Source organism: Macaca nemestrina, chromosome 4 (genome assembly GCF_043159975.1).
Source record: "Macaca nemestrina isolate mMacNem1 chromosome 4, mMacNem.hap1, whole genome shotgun sequence".
Classification (NCBI taxonomy): domain Eukaryota; kingdom Metazoa; phylum Chordata; class Mammalia; order Primates; family Cercopithecidae; genus Macaca; species Macaca nemestrina.
The window spans coordinates 182730897-182752080 of record NC_092128.1 but is presented as its reverse complement, the minus strand read 5'-3'; the positions used below and the strand labels follow the sequence as shown (position 1 = coordinate 182752080).

Below are 21184 nucleotides of genomic sequence, written 5' to 3'. Positions count from 1 at the left end.
CTTTAAACAAAATGATTGTCAGCCAAGAATTTTATAGCCAGCAAAACTAAGCTTCATAAATGAGACATAAAGTCTTTTTCAGACAAACAGATGCTGAAGGCATTTGCCACTACCAAACCAGCACTACAAGAAATGCTAAAAGGAGTTCTAAATCTTGAAACAAAAGTTTCATATGCACCAAAATAGAACCTGCTTAAAGCATAAATCTCAGAGGGTCTATTAAACAGTAACACAATTAAAAATAGAAGTATCTAGGTAACAACTAGTATGATGAATACAACAGTACCTCACATCTCAATATTGACCTAATGTAAATGGCCTAAATGCTCCACTTAAAAGATACAAAATAGCAGAATGGATTAAAAAAACAAAAATACACCAACCAAATATCTACTGTCTTCAAAAGATTCAGCTAACACCTAAGCACTCACATAAACTCAAGGTGAAAGGTTGGAGAAAGATATTTCACACAAACAGAAACCAAAAGCAAGTAAGAGTAGCTATTTTTATTTCAGACAAAACAGACTTTAAAGCAACAACAGTCGGAAAAAAAAAAAAAAAGACAAAGAAGGACATTATATAGATAAAAGGATTAATCCAACAAGAAGATATTACAATCCTAAATGTATATGCACCTTAGATAGATAGCAACACAATAATAGTGGGGGACTTCAATACCCCAGTGATAACACTAGACAGATCATCAAGAAAGTCAACAAAGAAACAATGGACATAAACTATACCCTAGAACAAATGGACCTTACACATATTTACAGAACATTCTTCCCAACAACTGTAGAGTATAAATCTGGAGGCTTCACATTACCTGACTTCAAATTATACTACAAGGCTACAGTTACCAAAACAGCTTGGTACTGGTATAAAAATACGCACATAGACTAATGGAACAAATAGAGAACTCAGAAATAGAGCCAAATACTTACAGCCAACTGATCTTCAACCAAGCATACAAAAAAACAAATTGGGGACAGGACACCCTATTAAATAAATGATCCTGGGAGAATTGGCAAGCCACACGTAGAGGAATGAAACTGAATCCCCACCTCTCACCTTATACAAAAACTAACTCAAGATGGATGAAAGACTTAAATCTATGACCCGACACTCTAAGAATTCCAGAAGATGGCACCAGAAAAATGCCCTGGACATTAGCTTAGGCACACTCCAAAGCAAGTGTGCCTAAGCTCAAGACCTCAAAAGCAAATGCTTTGAGACCTCAAAAGCAAATGCAATAAATAAACAAATAAATAGGAGCTAATTTAAGAAGCTTCTGCACAGCAAAAGAAATAATCAGCAGAGTAAACACACAACCCACAGAGTGGGGGAAAATATTTGCAAACTATGCCTCCAACAAAGGACTAGTATCCAGAATCTACAAGGAACTAAAACAAATCAGCAAGAAAAAAATAAAAAAAAAAGAATAAGTCCATCAAAAAGCGGGCAAAGAACATGAACAGACAATTCTCAAAAGAAGATATACAAACAGCCAGTAAACATATGAAAAAATACTCAACATCACTAATCAGGGAAATGCAAGTTAAAACCACAATGAGATGCTGCCTTACTCCTACAAGAATTATCATAAAAGAAAAAGCTACAAATGTTGGTGTGGATGTGGTGAAAGGGAATACTTTTACACTGCTGGGAACGTAAATTACACAACCACTATGAAAAACAGCAGGAGGTTCCTCAAAGAACTAAAAGTAAAACTACCACCCGATCCAGCAATCCCATTCCTGGGTATCTACCCAAAGGAAAAGAAGTCGTCATATGAAAAAGACTCTTGCACATGCATGTTTATAGCAGCACAATTGCAATTGCAACAATACGAAACCAACCTAAATACCTGTCAACCAATGAGTGGATAAAGAAAATGTGATATATATACACCATGGACTACGACTTAGTCATAAAAAAGGAATGAAATAACGTATTTTGCAGCAACTTGGATGGAGCTGGAGGCCATTATTCTAAGTGAAGTAACTCAGGAATGGAAAACTAAACGTCATATGTTCTCACTTACAAGTGGGAGCTAAGCTATGAGGACACAAAGGCATAAGAATGACACAATAGACTTTGGGGACTCAGGGAGGAAGAGGGTGAGGGATAAAAGACTGCATATTAGGCACACTGTACACTGCTCGGGTGACAGGTGCACTAAAATCTTAGAAATCACCATTTAAGAACTTATTCATGGAATCAAAAACCACTGGTACCCCAAAAACTATTGAAAATTTTTTTAAGTAAAGAAAAAAAGAAGAAGGAAATAGCTGTAACAAAAACCGTGTAAGGGGCTAATGGGCTCCCTGGACACCTCCACGGCTCAATAAAAAGGCGCTGGCATTTCTCCTGCACTCGGAAGACTCCAGCTCTGAAAACCTTGCATTCAGGGCCTGCCTTCTTGGAACCTCCAGAGACTTCGGGACAATTCTACTTTCCCTAAGGCATCTCATTAGAGGGTGGAAAAGGCATTTACAAGCTTGTCCAATGAACGGCAGACGTCATGAGTCAGTCATTTCCAAAAGCCCAGACTTTCCCACTGCACAGTATCTCCATGTAACAAAACTGCATTTGTACCCTCGAAGTCTGTAAAAGTTTTTTAGAACTTTCTATTATTTGAATCCCGACTCCCCCAGCCCACCAAATTTCAGCCTAGTCTCAGCTTTCAACCCATCCCAAGAACAGTTCACTGTGAAAGCGACACTCACTGATCAGAAACCATCTGGAATTTCTGAACTCTCAGAGAAGTCCACGCTTGTAGTTTTTAACCCTGTGGAAATTGGAAAGCGAAGATCATGTGTGTAAACGTCCAGCACTTTCCTGGGAAACTCAGATAACGGCCTGTATGGGGCTTGAGGGGCCCTGTGGAGAAACTCACTTGACAAACACCTGTCACAGGGGAGCCACAGACTGGAGTCGTCTTACGCCAGACGACAGGTAAACCCTCTGGAGAGCTTCAGCAAAGGAGCTTCATTTCCTAAAGGCTTCTTCGTGGCTGTGGTCCTCCCTCCACACAAACGTAAGAACACACTCTTGTCTGGCCTCTAGAGAGTCCTGATGCTGCCTCACCAGAACCAGAAGTTCCTCACGAAATGTCTCTGTCACATCACAGGCTGTGTTATAAACACAGATGTGGCCTCACACCCCAGGGAGGCAGAAGCTCTTCAGAATGCATATTTCCTAATTAATCATCAGCCAGAGCCAGCCCCAAACAGCAGTCAAACACAGGAAGTCCAGGCCCCCGGGCTGGGAATGCAGAGGCCTCAGGGCCAGTCTATCCTCTCCACTCCGGCCTCCACTCCCTCGTCCTCCTCCTCCAAGTCCTTCGGAGTCAAGGTCCTGCTCAGGCCCCACCCTGGTCCTCTTCCACCAGTTGCCTGGCTGACTGACCTTGCCTCCAGCAAAGACCCAGAGGCTGGTGGAACTGGCTCCTTCTCCCAGCCAGGCACCTTGACATCCACAAGAACAAATTCTCTTAAGAAAGAAAAAAGTCCTGAGGGTGCGGCTTCTGGATGAGACAGCCATTAGGAGTAAGTGTGGTTTCCTTGGCGTTTGCTTGAGGACTGGTGGGTAAGGCAGAGCTCCAACTCCCCACCCCCCAATGCTGGGAGATGAACACAGGGACAAGGCTTTGCAGAGCACTGTGACAGTTCTAGAAGACTGTGTCCCAAGATCCTGATGTTCAGCACCATACTGAACTGTCTGCTTTTTTTTTTTTTTTTTGGAGACAGCGTCTTGCTCTGTCACTCAGGCTGGAGTGTGCAGTGGCGCGATCCTACCTCACTGCAGCCTTGAACTCCTAGGCTCAAGCGATCCTCCAGCCTCAGCCTTCCAAAGTGCTGGGATTACAGGTGGGAGCCACCACACCCAGTGAAAGGTCTGCTTTTTTAATGGTCCTTTTTGATAATCTTGTCAGAGAACTCAGAATCAAGGATTTCTGCATGTAACAGGCACCAACGGAAGATACAGCTCACACATTTAAAGACCAAGAAACAAGCAAATGGGGCCGGGGGAGGCGGAGAATGCTGTTCCTTCCAGCTGAAGGTGTGGAAGGAAAATAAATCACGGGACCTCAAAATCCCTAAGCCAAAGGGAGAAAGTCAGGCTGGGAACTGTATCAGGAAGACCTGCCTCCCGTTTTATTCCTAAATAACGTAGCTATAAAGACGAAAAAGCTACATACATCCCTCACAATTTGCCCATGACAAAAATCCCTTGTGGGCCTCAAGATCTTTACCTTAAAAACAGCTCTGTTGAATTTCACCCTGGCAATGTAAATTGTAGCTGATCTTTGCAGGTGTGGAGCAAAGGACAGAACCCAAAGTCCTCTCTCTGCTCACCTGAGACAGATGTGTATCTGATTGCTTTCTCTGCCCTATTGCTTACATAGAAATACAGATTCATTGAGTCAGACCAAGGCATAACTGACGAGTCCTCTACCCCTCTCTCAGGTGTAAATTGTGTATTCAGTGAGAGGCTGATCAACCTTGTGTCTCTTGTCTACCTATGACTTGGAAGCCCCCTCACTTGGAGGTATCCCACCTTTCCGGACCGAACCAATGTACATATTACACTCATCGATTGATGTCTCATGCCTCCACAAAATGTACAAAACCAAGCTGTGCCCTGACCACTTTGGGCACATGTTGTCAGGGCGTCCTGAGGCTGTCACAGGTGCGTCTTTAACCTCGGCAAAATAAGCTTTCTAAATCGATTGAGACTGGCCGGGCATGGTGGCTCACGCCTGTAATCCCAGCACTTTGGGAGGCCAAGGTGGGAGGATCACCTGAGGTCAGGAGTTTGAGACCAGCCTGGCCAACATGGCAAAACTCCATCTCTACTAAAAATACAATAATTAGCCGGGCATGGTGATGCGGACCTGTAATTCCAGCTACTCGGGAGGCTGAGGCAGGAGAATCACTTGAGTCCAGAAGGCGGAGGTTGCAGTGAGTGGAGATCACGCCACTGCATTCCAGCCTGGGTGACAGAGTGAGATTCTATCTCAAAAAAAAAAAAAAAAAAAGAAAGAAAGAAAAAATCTATTTGTCTTTCCAAAAGAAACCTATTTGTTCCTTCTGTAGGAAGCCTTTCTCCCCCTTCTCCTCCTACAACGTTAGATATATAAGCCTTTAACTCTTTAACTCTAACTATTAATGAGCCAGCTACTTCCTTTGTTGGCTCTCACATGCATAAGGCATAAACATTTTTTTTCTCCCGTTAATTTGTCTTTTATAAGTTTGTTCCACAGGCGCCAGGTGCTGAACCTAAGAAGATAGTAGAAAAGTTAATTTGTGTGTGTGTCATACAATAACTAGACATTTGTTTCATTTGTATCCTTTTTGTTATCCAGTGCAACTTTCTCAGGATGACTTCAGCTGCACGTCACAATTCAGTCAGTGCTGAGGCTTACTTATAACCTCACTGGCTGTTTTCCTTTCTTCTGGTGGAACTTCAGTTGACCACAACCACTCCATTAAAATAAAAAAATTATAGTGTAAAAATCATTCCTTTTCACAACTGGCACATTATTTGCTAGCTTCTATAAATGGACTTGTGTTCCCCCGAAATTGCTGTGTTGAAGCCCTCACCCCCAATGTCCTGGTATTTAGAGATGAAGCCTTGGAAAGGTCATAAGGTCCTCAAAATGGAGCCCTCGTGATGGGACTTGTGTCCTTATAAGATCTCGTTCTCTTGAGAGGCCAAAGCGGGCAGATCACAAGGTCAGGAGTTCAAGACTAGCCTGACCCATATGGTGAAAGCCCGTCTCTACTAATAACACAAAAATTAGCAGGACGTGATGGCATGCGCCTGTAGTCCCAGTTACTCACGTGGCTGAGGCAGGAGAATTGCTTGAACCCAGGAGGCAGACATTGCAGTGAGCTGAGATTGCGCCACTGTACTCCAGCCTGGGCGACTCCATCTCAAAAAAAAAAAAAAAAAAAAAAAGATCTTGTTTTTGTTTTCTCTTCACTTGCATACTCCAAGGAAAGGTCATGTAAAGACACAGCGTAAAGGAGGACACCTGCAAGCCAGGAAGAGAGCCCTCACCAAGACACTGACTCTACTGGCACCTTAACCTTGGACTTCTGGCTTCTGGAACTGGGAGAAATGAATGTCTGCTACTTAACCCACCCTGTTTGTAGGATTTTGTTATAGCAGTCCAAACTGACAGACGGTAGCGCTTCTTCCTCCACAGAAAATGGCCATATCTGAAAATCTGGTATAGTCATCAATTCTAAATTATGAACATTTAATCCTTCAGTGCTTTAGTATTAAAAGCCATTTTTAATAGGAATCAGTTTTTGGGTTTTTTTTTTTTTTTTTTTTTTTTTGGCCTAAGTTTTTCATGTGCACTCTGTGTTTCTCTGGTTACTCCTCACTTAAACCATTTTCTTTTCAGGGTTGCCTTGTCCTTGGACACTAGCACTTAGCTGAAAATATCACACATTTAGGAGTTGTCACCCAAGCTCAACTGAATCAGAAGAAAAATGCAATAGGAAGCCTATTTGAAAAATGAACTGAAAGCACAAATTATTTTAATGACCTAGACTTCCTATCTATTCCTGTTAATTTATGGTTTGCTCAAAGAACTCTAGAATTTTAGGTGAACAAAATTTTAGGTGGTCTTTTGCCTGGTTCTGTGGGTTTCCTTGTGTTGAATTTCCATCGTCCTCATTAACTTGGCGGTAGCTCCAATCATTCTTAAGTAATTAATTCATTAAACAGTTCTGCTAAGTCAGTATTGGAAGAAGAGCCTCCTCTTTAATATTACAGTTAAGTCCACTTCCAGGTTCCTGGCACCCACAGCCACGTGGCCTGGTTTGACTCTGTCCCCACCCAAATCTCATCTTGAATTGTCCTCCCACATGTTGTGGGAGGGACCCGGTGGGAGACAACTGAATCATGGGGGCCATTTCCCCCATACTGCTCTCTGGTAGTGAATAAATCTCATGAGTTCTGATGGTTTTATAAGGGGAGATCCCTTTTGCTTGGCTGTCTGATTCTCTCTTGCCGCTGCCATGTAAGAAGTGCCTTTTGCCTTCCGCCATGATTGTGAGGCCTCCCCAGCCACGTGGAGCTGTGAGTCCGTTAGAACTCTTTCTTCCCGGTCTCAGGTATGACTTCAGCAGCGTGAAAACAGACTAATTCACCAGGTTAGTTGTGTTATCCACTAATTTCATGCAGTGGCTGTTCAGAGAGCACTTAACACTTAGCCTAGGCTGAAGAAAGCAACTAACCAAGCCAAGTGCCTACTCTTGTGCTGACCTTCCTCAGGGCATGCTGGGGTCAGCTCTAGACCCTTAGCAGCAGCCTGAACTTCTCCAAGGTGCTTTTGCCAGGCAGGGCCTGAGGAATGTTTCACTCACTTGAAGGGTGAATAGAGGCATGTTAGAAATCGTAACAGTAGGCAATAATAACAATGATAGTTAATAATAATGATGGTAACAATGGTAAACTCTGAGAGCCCTGACAGTGTGCTAAGCCCCTATTCTGAAAGTGTCTTGCTATTCACTGCATGCAAGCTTCATGAGTCCCGTGAGCTCATTAACTGGATTCCATCGGCAAGCAAACAGAACCCAGAGCATGCTGGGAGACCACCTTCTTCAGAAGACCCTTCTGAGTTGATGAATCATTGGGTTTTAGTAAGAATATTTATTCCTCAGTTATTGATTCAAAAAAATAAACCTCTATGCTGAAAAGTTTCAGAATATGCCACCCCAAAATATGCCATTTTGCCATAAGAATTATTTTGAGCTGAAGATAATTGAGAAAAAGTAGAGATAGAAAAAGAGGGCCAGACTCAATGGCTCATGCCTGTAATTGCAGCACTTTGGAAGGCCGAGGTGGGCGGATCACTTGAGGTCAGGAGTTCAAGATCAGCCTGATCAATATGGCAAAACCCCATCTCTACCAAAAATACAAAAATTAGGCAGGTGTGGTGGCAGTCTCTACTAAAAATATAAAAATTAGCTGGGCATGGTGGCAGGTGCCTGTAATCCCAGCTACTCAGGAGGCTGAAGCAGGAGAATTGCTTGAACCCAGGAGGTGGAGGTTGCAGTAAGCCAACATTGCACCATTGCACTCCAGCCTAGGTGACAAGAATCAGACTCTGTCAAAAAAAAAAAAAAAAAAAAGCTTCTGTCCTCCTCCTATCTGCCAGAGAGGAGGGCATAAATTTCCCTTGTGAAGATGTTCCCTCATCCCTCCTACGAGGGAGAGAAGAACAACTTCTATCACCAGAGAGGGGAGACAGCACCGAGATGAGTCTGCATGGATTAAACCTTGCTAAATGACCCAATCTTTCACAATTTTCACCTGCGTGTTTACTTTCCCACAGTGACCACACCTAGAAGCCCAAACCCCTTTTCCTTGGTCACCTCTCCACAATGTACTGCCCTTTGCTAAAATGGTATCCAAGCTCCCAAATCTAACCACTTGTTTGGGTCTCCACTTTCTTTGAAGACCTCCATGCACATAAAAATTAAAATATTATTATCAGGTAAAATTTGTATGCCTTTTCTCCTGTGACTCTATCTTTTGTCACTTTAATTCACAGTTGCCAGCTGATATGATTTGGCTCTATGTCCCCACCCAAATCTCATCTTGAATTGTTGCTCTGTTAATTCCCTCGTGTTGTGGGAGGGACCCAGAGGTAGATAATTGAATCAAGAGGCTGGGGCGGGGGTTGCTCCATACTGTTCTCGTGGTGGTCAATAAATCTCATGAGATCTGATGGGTTTAAAAAGGGTTTCCGCTTTTGCTTCTCTCCCATTCTTTCTTGCTACCGCCATGTAAGAAGTGCCTTTTGCCTTCCGTCATGATTGTGAGGCCTCCCCGGCCACCTGGAACTGGGGGTCCATTAACCTCTTTTTCTTCCCAGCCTTGGGTATGTCTTTATCAGCAAGGTGAAAACAGACTAATGCATCAGCTGCTGAATGTAAGAGGGTAGAAGTGTGATATATACATAGAAATATAGATGATATAGATATATACACACAGTAAGTTTCCACCCGTGGTTCCTGGCTCCTAACTCCCATCGCCCTTCTGTGTACTCTCTTGAGTAAACATAATCTCTCTCTCTGACGTACTCCCACTCTCCTTTCACTTTCCCATAGCCGGACTCTAGCCTGTTTGTGGGTCATAAGACCCTCATTCCAGAAAGGGTCCTGCCGCATCCCTTGGAGGAAGGAATGCTGCAGAGAAGCCAAAAGAATCTGAACAGACAGGCCCTGCTGGGTTTAGACCAAACCCTTTTTGCCCAATCTCATTTCAACACACCCATCCGTGCTGCAATGATATATATCCAATGACGTCTCCAGAACACATGGAGGATCCTGGAGGGCCACACACCCAGGGATGGCACGGAAGCTCCGCCCCGCTTCCCACATCCCTGGCCCTGTGCATCTTCATCTGCATGCTTTGCAATATCCTTTATAATAAACGGGTAAACGTAAACAAGCGTTTTCTTGAGTTCTGTGAGTCATTCTAGCAAACGGATCAAACCGAAAGAAGGGACTGTGGGAACTCCAGCTTGAAGCCGGTCGGTCAGAAGTTCTGGAGGCCCGGACAGGCAGATCGGTGGGAAAGTACGGAGGGTCTGTCTTGTGTAACGGAGCCCTCGCCCTGTGGGATCTGAGCTGTCTCCAAGTAGAAAATGTCAGAATGGAATTGGAGGACACCCAGTCAGTGTCCAATGCAGAGCTGAGTGCTTGCTGGGTGGTAGGGAGAACCCCACCCCTGCCAATTTGTGTTGGAGAACCCCAACCCCAGCCAGAAGTCTGTGCTGGCTGTTACAGTGTTGAATGAGAGAACAGGAAAAAGCACAATGATTGGTGAGGGTTGTTTTTTTTTTCACACAAACAAGAAGAAGTATTTTTTTCTCTTCTACTAGGAGCTGCTAAGAAAAATGGTGAACAAAGCAGACAGATCAGGGAGACAACGTATTAGTCGAATAATCTCACAAATATACACAGGGTTGCTGCATCTTATCCATGGCCCATGTCTCTGCAAGCCTAGCACAAGTCAAAATTCAAGTAACTCCAGAACAATGTGCCACAGGAATAGAAATCTGAGGTCAGGGTAGCGCATTTTTGCCCTGTGTGCTTTGTATTCTCTTGGCCTCTGTCATCACGCATCAGTCGGCACCAGGAGTTGGGAGGGCTGGCCGGGAAGGCACTGACCCCATCACCAAGATGCCTGGCCTCAGCCTCAGCACCACTACTGGAGAATATTGTTAGAGCTTCTGGAAGATTTTAAGTTGTCATAACAACAAGACTATAACAGCAATGCATATGCCTTAGTAATAGCCACTCCCGGAAGTTCCGTAGCAAGAACAGGGTCCCCCACCCAGTGACCCTGGGCCGGGATTGTTTCTATTGACCAGTTACAGAGAGGCCACACTGGGGCAAGAGTGGAAACCCTATTTACAACCCTTTGGAAATGCAGCTTTAAAAATGTACAGTCCTGAGAGAGACTTTTGCTTTGAGGGGTGGGTTTTTTTTGTTTTTGTTTTCGTAATTTGGGAGATTTGCATTATTTCAAAGTTTGAGCATAAAGAGAGACTTTACTAATATTTTTAGCCTATGCTATTTTAAAATCACAAAGTTAAGATTTGCATAAAACATATTCATGTTGTAATTCAAATTGCAGTCAAGGCCCTGAAGGAACTGTTGATGGAGTGAGAGATGCCCTGGGAATCCCTGAGGAAAGTGGGTTTGTACTAGGTGAGGGGCGGATGTTAGGCATTAAGTGGGTAGGATGGTGGGGCGTGGGGAGGACCACCTCTTGGGGCAGAGAAAACGATGGGTATCCAGGCAGCAGGGTGGGTACCAGGGGCCCTGGGACCCCTTAGGAAGTTAAAGAGGCTGGTGCATCCTGAATGCAAGGAAGTGGGAGTGAGGGGTGGCCTTAGATGAGCCCACAGAGGGGCCAGGCCCAAGCACACAGTCAAGAGTTTGCCTTTTATCTTCAGGTGTAAAAAGGAACATCAGGAAAATTATGAAAAAGAAATTGAAATGGCAAAAGATTGTGGAGTGATCTGATTTAATAGGGCCTGAGCTGCTCTTAAGGGATTTACAACTCCAAGCTGTAGGGAGGTGAGAGCAATGCAGATAGTTTTTACACCTGGAAATGCAAGTGAACTTTGGGGGAGACATCATCGATTTTTGCCCAGCAGATATTGACTAATTTTGCTCCTATTTGTAAATGTTTCAGTGTCCATGATGGCATATATATGCACGTTCTTTGAGTTCTCCATTGAATCTCTTGTAACATCTTGCCCGTTCCTTCATTCATGACTTAAATCCTTGGCTGGAATTTATTTCGATTTGCATGAGAACCATGATGTTATCTTTTTAAAAATCCTTTAACAAAAGGCTTTTGAGGAATTTCAAAAATTTAGGTACATGAGGAATTTAGGCATATGATCTCTATAGAATATTTAGAAAATATTTTTAAAGGTAGTTTAAGGGGCCAATATTTAACTTTTTGTAATCTATAGAAATAGCAGTTTTCTATTAGACTCAACATAAGGAAGAAAATAACAACCATCTGTAATTGCAATAGCACCCTTGGTTAAGCGTCATGAATTTTTAATGACTAACTTTTATGATTTTCTTTATTACAAAAGTGATACATAGTCATTATATAAAAATTAGGAAAAGAAAGCAAAAAGGAGGAAAATTTTAAAACAGATTACTCATAAGACCATCATACAGACACAAGCACTGTTGCCAGCATGGCATATATTTGTTTTTTAAAAATGATTATACTTTGGCCAGGCACGGTGGCTCATATCTGTAATCCCAGCACTTTGGGAAGCCAAAGTGAGTGGATCACTGCTTGAGGCCAGGAGTTTGAGACCAGCCTGGCCAACATGGTGAAATCCCATCTCTACTAAAAATACAAACATTATCCAGGTGTGGTGGCACACACCTGGAATCTCAGCTACTTGGAAGGCTGAAGCAGGAGAATTGCTTGAACCCAGGAGGCAGAGGTTACAGTGAGTCAAGATCATGCCGCTGCACTCCAGCCTGGGTGACAGAGCAAGACTATGTCTCAAAAAAAAAAAAAGATTATATTTTACCCACTGTTTGACAACCAGATTTTATTGACTTGACAACCAGATTTTATTGACTTGATGTACTAGAAACCTTTCAGTAATATTGTTCATAACATTGTTTAGTGACTTAAAATTATTTCATAAGAATACCTATCAGTAAATACATTATGTTTAGTGACTAAGTGTAATCCCATCAATTTGATAACATCACTTGTAAGTAGCTTTCCACAGACGAAATTCAGTTGCTTTTAAATTCTACCATTACAAGTGGTGGCGAACACCAGCATCACTGAATCAAAAAGGATACACCGATGGATTCCTTAGAATCAGTTCTGGAAAATGCAATTGCTACCATGGAGTCAGTTTTCTAAAAATCAGTGGTTATCAGGAGCTAGAGGAGAGAGAGATAAATAGGTGAAGCGCAGAGGATTTTTTAGGGCAGTAAAACTATTCTGTATGATACTATAATGAGTGTGTGTGTGTGTGTATGTGTGTATGTGTGTGTATTTTTTTTTTTTTTTTGAGACAGAGTCTTGCTCTGTTGCCCAGGCTGGAGTGCAGTGGCACAATCTTGGCTCACTGCAACTTCCGCCTCCCAGGTTCAAGCGATTCTCCTGCCTCAGCCTCCCAAGTAGCTGGGACTACAGGCATGCACCACCACGCCCAGCTAATTTTTGTATTTTCAGTAGAGACGGGGTTTCACGATATTGGCCAGGCTAGTCTCGAACTCCTGACCTTGTGTCCAACTGCCTCAACATCCCAAAATGCTGGAATTACAGGCGTGAGCCACCGCACCCAGCCATCATTTTTAACTTTGTATTGAAGTAGTATAAGTAATTTTACATATTGAAAATCTGTTTTTTCACTTCATCCACTAGGTTGAATAGTATTCACCTCAAATTCTTGTCTACCCAGAACCTCAGCATGTGACTTTATTTGGAAACAGGGTCATTGCAGATGTAATTCATTACATGAAGGTGAGATCACCCTGGAGGATGCTGGGCCCGAATTCGATATGACTGGTATCCTTATAAGAAGAGAGAAATTCAGTCATAGAGACACTCACGGAAGGCAGACATTGTAAAGACACACAGGGAGAAGACTGCGTAACTAAAGAGGCAGAGATTAGAATGATGGCCAGGGAAGGCCAGGAATTGCCAGCCACCACCAAAAACCAGGAAGGGGCGAGGAAGATTCATCCTTAGAGGCTTCAAAGAGAACATGGCTCTGCTAATACTTTGATATCAGACTTCTGAAATCAAGACTTCTGGCCTCCAGAACTGTGGCAGAGTTTATTTCTGTTGTTTTAAGCTATCTAATTGTGGAGCTCTTCCCAGGCAGCCCTGGGAAGCTAATATGCCCATTTAACCAAGTAGCCTAAATGTTTTTCCATAAGTTTCTGTATTATTATGAAATAATTTTGAGTCACTAAACAATATTATGTTTTATGGATGTACCGTCGGTTACTTAAAGAACTATTATTAAACACTAAGTTGCACCACTTTTGCTATTAGAAGCATTTTACTTGGACACCCATATAGACTTTCATGTATTACACAGTAGAATGTAATTTGTATATACAATTTTATATCCTTTTTAATTTAACACTACCTTATAAACATTGTTACATATCCATTAAAAACCATTCATGAACATTGCTTTAACAGCTTCATAATAATATGCTACATTTATGATACAAAACCTAGTATCATTTTAAATACATCGTAAGAATACCCATGTGGTTAAGCATTATGCCGTTTGCCATTTTTCAATATTGCAAATAATATTGAGATGAATTTATTTATGCAGAGAGGGTTATTGTTTTCTTTTATTTTGTCTTTGGTATTATATCTTTTTTTCTTTTTTCAAATATTGCATTTTAACTTTTTTATTTTTTTAACTTTATTATTATTATTTTGAGGCAGGGCCTCACTGTCACCTAGGCTAGAGTGCAGTGGTGTGATCATGGTTCACTGCAGCCTTGACCTCCTGGGCTCAAGTGATCCTCCCACCTCAGCCTCCCAAGTTGCTGGGACTACAGGCACATGCCACCACACCTGGCCAATTTTTGTATTTTCAGTAGAGACAGGGTTTCACCATGTCGCCCAGGCTCATCTTAGACTCCTGAGCTCAAGCAATCCACCTGCCTTGGCCTCCCAAAATGCTGGGATTACAGGTATGAGCCACCGTTCCCGGCTTGGAATTACATCTTAATTAGATTCTTTAACTCTTTTAATTAGAATTGTATGTCAAAACGTTGCTCACTTTACAATTATTGACAGAGTTAAATTAGTTTCCAGAACTATGCCAATTTATAATCCCACGTGTTGTGTCAGAGATGGCTTACTTCATTACACCTTCAACAGCAATGCTTATTGTCATTTTCATAAGGGTGGTATATTCGGGTACAAAGTTGATAAATCCCCCGATATCTAAGAGTTTGCAAAACATTCTCTGTCCATTGCAGTCCTTGATTCACAAAATCCCATAAAGAAAGCAGGTTAGAACAAAATGTCCTTACGGTTGCAAGAGCTGTTTTTCCCCTTGGGTAGGACTGTCACATTGTCACTTAATGTCTCATTTAAGTTATCTTAGATATCAACCATATTACTGGAGACATAATTAGCAATTTTGGTATGAGGATGAGCAGCAGAAATTTTGCACTCTATTTAAACCACCCCAAAAGTTAGTGGTTTCAAATAAGAATAACGACTTATTTTGCAATCTGGGCAGGGCTCAGTGGTAATGGCCTGTCCTGCTTCACACGGGTCAGCTGGAACAGATCAGCTGGGGCTATAGGATTCACTTTCAGGGTGGCTCATTCACAAGGCTGGAAAGTCAGTCCTGGCCATTGACTAGGAGCTTGGTTGTGGCTGGGCTGAGGGTCTTACTTACTCTCTTTGGACCTCTCTGTGAGGCTGCTTGGGCTTCCTCATAGCATGGCTGCTGGAATCCAGGAGCAATTGCCCCAAGAAACAAATAAAAGCTACAAGTCTTTTGCAGCCTAGACCTAGAATTGGACACAGTGTCACTGTGTTAGTTTTCCATTGGCAAATAAACTATTACAAGTTCCATGCCTTAAAACTGTACCTATTTACTATCTCTCAGTTCTGTAAAAGCCTGGGAAGGTCCTCTTCTTAGGTAGGGTCTCATAAGGCCAACATCAAGGTGTCAGCCAGATGAGTCCTTTTCTGGAAGCTCTGAGAACGATCCCACTTCCAAGGTCATTCCTTGTGTGAGCTGAATTCACTTAGGGGCCGCCCTCAGCTTCTAAAAACCACTTGTCCTGGTTGGCACGTGGCCCCTCCATTTTCAAAGGCAGCAACAATGCACCCTATTCTCCTGCTTCAAATCTCAGACTTCCTTGTTTGCTGGTAGCCGGAGAAAAACTCTGTTTTTAAAAAGTCCACGTGATAGGCCCCGAGGGGGAGGGGGGAGGGATGGCATTGGGAGTTATACCTGATGTAAATGACGAGTTGATGGGTGCAGCACACCAACATGGCACAAGTATACATATGTAACAAACCTGTACGTTGTGCATATGTACCCTAGAACTTAAAGTATAATAATAATAATAATAAAAAGTCCACGTGATTAGACGAGGCCCACTCAAATCATGTCCCTTTTGTTCTAAATCACGAGAGTGACAGTGCAGCATTCCCAGACTCTCCCACACTCAAATGGAAGCGGATATGGAAGGACATCCATCCTCAGGACTTACACCACAGCCACACCCAGGGTACTCTATCAGCCACACAGTCACAGAGTTCAGATTCTGGGAGAGGGGACTTAGACATCGTAATAGACCTAAAAACAAACTGCGATAAACCAACCTCTCGACAGAGGAGTGTGCAAGAACTGGGGGATTATCCTAGATTGTCTTATAACACCACCACATCTTCAAATTATTTTGGTTGTGAGGGGAGGCTATGGGGGAGTGGGAGAGGATAGCCCGTGCTTCCAAAGACATTCCAGACAAGCAAGCTCCCAGCCTGATGGGCCTCGGGTGTCAGCTGTCCGCCAGGGAAGAGGAGACCTTGTCAGGACACTCTGGTTTGTCCTTGGAGAAACAGTGGCGTTTGCTGATGGGCGAGAGGGCTTTAAACGAGCACAGTCTTTTAAAGCATTCATTTGGGAGCCTTCTGTTGGTTTCTTGCCTCTAAGCCAGGAGTTCTCATTAGTGACTATCCCATGCATTGCACACAAAGAGTTGAACCAAATGCAAACTCAAAGGGGCCTTGAACGTGAACCTGGATTTTCAAAAAATGAACCATGTTTTGAAAATGAATCCCAAAGCACAGCAAAGTATACATTGCCTTCGGAGCCTTCTAATCTAATTTACTCTATTTTATTTTTACTAGAGAATCCTCATTTCTGGTATGTCAACATGGCTCGCCACACCACAGGTGTGCATGGCTGAGAAATGACCACGCTGGCCTTTTGTGGCAATTCGTGCTGTGCAAAGGGGCTGGTCGTTGCTCAGGAAACGAACTCCCTGGATGTGATCGTTGGCCTTAGCTGTGCAATCTTTCTTGCTTCTGGGGATAAGAATTAAATTTACTTTGACTTTGGCTATGAGTATCCATCAAGCAAGCTGGTAGGGGTTGAGTTGTGACCCCCAAAACAGACATGCTGAAGTCCCAACCCACAGTTCCTCAGAATGTGGCCTTATCTGGAGATTCTTAGGGTCCTGATAGAGGAATCAAGTTAAAACAAGGTCTGTAAGGCCGGGCGCGGTGGCTCAAGCCTGTAATCCCAGTACTTTGGGAGGCCGAGACGGGCGGATCACGAGGTCAGGAGATCGAGACCATCCTGGTTAACACGGTGAAACCCCGTCTCTACTAAAAAATACAAAAAACTAGCCAGGCGAGGTGGCAGGCGCCTGTAGTCTCAGCTACTCGGGAGGCTGAGGCAGGAGAATGGCGTGAACCCGGGAGGCAGAGCTTGCAGTGAGCTGAGATCCGGCCACTGCACTCCAGCCTGGGCGACAGAGCGAGACTCCGTCTCAAAAAAAAAAAAAAAAAAAACAAGGTCTGTAAAGTGGACTCTAATCCAATGTGACTGGTGTCCTTATAGAAAGGGGCAATTTGGACTCAGAGGTCGAGGCACAGAGAGAAAAGGCAATATGAAGAGACACAGGAAAAATACCATGTTAAGACAGAGGCAGAGGCCAGAATTATGCTGCCACTAACCCAGGAACATCAGGGGAGAGCAGAAGCAGGAAGAAGCAGGGAAGCATCCTTCCCTCCTAGGTTTCAGAGGGGCCATGACCTTGCCACACTTAGTTTCTAACCTACGGCTTCTGGAACTGTGAGCGAATGCCTTTCCGTTGTTCTAAGCCACCAGGTTGTGGTGCTTTGTTACAGCAGCCTAGGAAACTGATCCACATGGCTGGCTGAACTCACACCTCCTCCAGTTGCTCTGCCCAAGTCCTTGAAAGGCTGGGGTCCTATTCACCTTTGCCGGCCTCCTTTCTCTCGTGTCACACTGCTTTATTCACCTGGTGTGTTTCCTCCAAAAATCGAAACCAGGCTCAGTGGTTGTTGGGATCTTTCTCTAATATCCCAAGACTTCAAAGGGCTGCTTTTTAGGAGAGCTGTAATCCAAGTCTTGAACAGTCTTAATATTACTTTCCCCTCCCCTCTTTACTTATTTATTTGTTTATTCTACCTATGCTCCTGGCCAAGACCTGCTGAGCGATCACACTTGGATATCTGTGCTCCGTCTTTCACAGTATTCTCACCATTCCGTAGACCAATCGGCAACCTCCACCTGGAAAGAAACTTCCCCTTTGCTGTCTGCTTCTTTTGAAGTCAGAGACTACAATGTGCTCCTCTTCGTGTTCTGCATAATGCCCGATCCACTGTCAAAGGCAAAGGGTGCCCCGTGAGCACCAGCTGCCATGCCCCCATATCCACTTTCCCCGATTCTATGGCAACCGCATCCCTACATTTTAGCTGGGCACAGAATGCAGACTGCATTTCCCAGCCCCTCCCCTCACCTCACCCCTTGAATCTAGGCATGGTCATGGTGGAAATTCTGATCAGTGGGATGTAAGGAGATCCTGCAGTGAAGAGAACTCTGTTCTCCTCTTTCGCTTTTCTCATCTTTCTACTGGCTGGAGAGTGAAAGTGGCATTAAGCCACCAAAAACAACATCTGGCAGAGCAAGTAGACAGGAGGAATCTGAGCTTCCGTGGGCCCTGAGGAGCAGGAGTGCCCCATATGTAGCTTTCTGTAAAGAAATAAATGTCCATCTTGTTTAAGTCACTCATATGTTGGTCTTTGTCTCAGCAGCCAAACCTAGATATCAACTAATCCAGGTGGATACATAGAGAAAAGTTGGAACCTACAGAGAAAGTAAATTACTGGGCAAAGATTGGGTCCTAGGTATTTAGAAAGAATGTAGATTTGGGGTCACAAATAGTGCAAGTCTCCCAACCTCCATCAGACTCAGTTTCCCATCTACAAAATGGTGATAATAGCAGCTACCGCATGGGATGATACTGGATTAGACTTGATATGTTTGTGAAGTGCCAGGCACATAATAGGCAGTCAGAAAATGGTAAATTGAATTATGATTAACTGTATCACCAAAAAAAGAGTTCATTCAAAAACTAAAGTCTCCTTTAGGCAGCAGTGTCTCCCTCTTTGCATGGCGTGGAGGTTATCCTAGCTTGGGTTTCTAATAAAGAAAACTCTGGACAAATGGATGGTGATCAGGCAGGTTATTGGAGAGGTGACCCCAGGGAGCATGAGAGAGGAAGCAGAAAGAGTGAGTGTGTCATCTCCTGAGGCTGCCATGACCATCACTGGGCAGCTCAAACAACAGAAACTTGTTCTCTCACATTTCTGGAGGCTGTGAGTCCAAGATCAAGATGTGGGAAGGCCAGGCTCCCTCTGAAAACCATAGGACGGAATCCTTCCTGGCCTCTTCCCGGCTCAGGTATTTGTTGTCAAACTTGGCGCTTCTTGGCTTGAAGCTGCATTGCTCTGATCCCTGTCTCTGTCTCACCATCACACGGTCTGCTCCCCACATGTCTTCGCATTGTCTTTTTATAAGGACACCAGACATACTGGATTAATGACCCACCCTAAGCCAGCCTAACCTCATCTTAAGTTGATTACATCTGCAGAGACCCTATTTGCAAATAAGGTCATATTCCCAGATACCAAGGGTTAGGACTTGAACATATCTTTTCAGGGACACAATTCAACCTGTAACAGTGAGACTGGGGAGGAAAAAGCAACAGTATTGCCATGGAAACTGCTGTAAACAATGGGCACTCCATTCTGCTTAGACATCATGAGAAGGGCATAGAAGGCTCTAGAACAGTCCCCAAAGGAAACAGGAGGTTTGGGCCTTTACTCACCAGCATTTTTCTCTAGGTATATCAACTCCTACAACTGTAAACTTTCCTCATTCATGGCATGAGAGGAATCCTGATGAAGAAAGTAAAACCTTGCAGCCCGTGCTCGAAGTAAGCTGCCGTGAGCATGCAGCGACTTAACCACGGAACAGAAACACACCCCAATCCCTGCTGAAATGAGAAGTTAGGCTGAGAGGGCGTGAGTCAGAGCACCACACGGGTCTGCAGCAGCCCACCCCTCGTTCTTCTCAGATTGTTCTGTCACTAAGCCTGCACTATCGTGGCCAGCCACCATCTCCAAATGACTCCATAGAGAAGGCGTGGTGGACACGCCGCCTGCAGCTAACCAGGGACCGTGGTTGGGATGTGTCATCTCCCTCCTCCACCGCACGTCCTATATTTCTATCAGCACTTATGATGGTCCAGGTCACCTGCCTGAGCACTGGCTGGCCTTTCACCGCTCAGGGCCTGAGCTCTTGGCTGCCTTGTGTTTATCAGGCCCTGATGGCTGCAAATGCCCAGTCATCATTAACCCCAGACTTGGAAGCACCAGAGGAAGCCACCAACAATCTCCTCGGTCTCAGCCATGTTTCAGTCCCCTGGAAGCAACCATAGCCCCATTGAGAACTGGAATTTTCTGTCCCCTGATGGTGGAGTAACTTCTTTCTTTGCCTGCTCATCCACTGGCAGGCCCAAAGGGTCCCAGTGACAGTCACATACGGGTTCAACAGAACCTTTACTGTGAACCTCAGGGGAAGCTGCCCTGCTTTCATCCCAGGAACCAGATTCTCTAGTCCTGTGGAACCTAAGTTCTCAGGGATAGGAACCAAAATTCAACTAGTGGGTCACTAGGAGTTACAACGAAAGCAACCAATCCTACTTCCAAGATTTGGCTTCCAGACCCGTGTGTTCTGACAATTGGTGTCAAAGCACCTTAGGTAGGCTGTAGGTTCAGCACCCTATTGGCTGTTGTTACAGCACTGTAGCCACCCTCGAGGCCAACCCTGGGGAGCACTGGCCCCAAGCTGGCACCTTTGCTGAGCCATCAATGGCCTTTTCATTGTTCATGAAGGCTGGCAGCTTTCAAGTCATCCATATGTGGTCAAAGGAGCGGATCCCACAGTCATGCATTCATGGCACACCTCTTTGACGATAAAATGGGTCCTTGGTTTTGGCTGATGTTATGCAGGTTTCTGTTTGAGACGTCATTCCTCCTGGAGGCCCTTAGGTAGGGGTGCTGGCAGGAGAACAGGCAGAAAAGGCAAATCTGTATTAGGAGCTGGTGTCAATTCCAGTAAGGGAAAAATTACCTCCAGCTGCAATTGAGGGGGACAGATGTAATCAACTTGCTATCAAATGTCTGCTGGTCCCCCAGGGCTGGCAGCACAGGACGGACACAGCATTCAGTGGAGGCAGCAGCTACATCAGCCTTGGTGAGGGGCATGCACCCCCTCCACCCTGTCCTGCCATCTTGGCTCGTCCATCCACAGCCACTGCCTGAGCACTGGTGATTGAGGAGAGAGGCCAGCTAACATCACCGAATGCGGCACCCAGAGGCCTTGGTGGACCCCAGCATGAGACAGAGGCCTGTGTGCCTTCTGCGCACTCCAAGCAGCCCATCCACATGCCACTATCCCAGCCTTTGCAGATTCTGATCTTCCAACCCTTCTTCTCCCAGGCCTCCACTAGAGGTCTCCATCTAATTTCTGAATTTCTAGTTAATTTTTCAAAAT

At 44.3% G+C, this 21184-nt stretch overlaps 1 protein-coding gene across 1 annotated transcript in view; it reads right to left on the bottom strand.

Moving 5' to 3' along the window:
• Positions 1-20658, bottom strand: part of LOC105472932 (immunoglobulin superfamily member 5) — a 60497-nt gene extending 39839 nt beyond the window's left edge. The window contains exon 1 of the mRNA XM_024790030.2: positions 20594-20658. The gene's annotated coding sequence lies outside the window, so the exon portion shown is untranslated. The remainder of the gene's footprint in view (positions 1-20593) is intronic.
• Between the last annotated feature and the right edge of the window lie 526 nt (positions 20659-21184).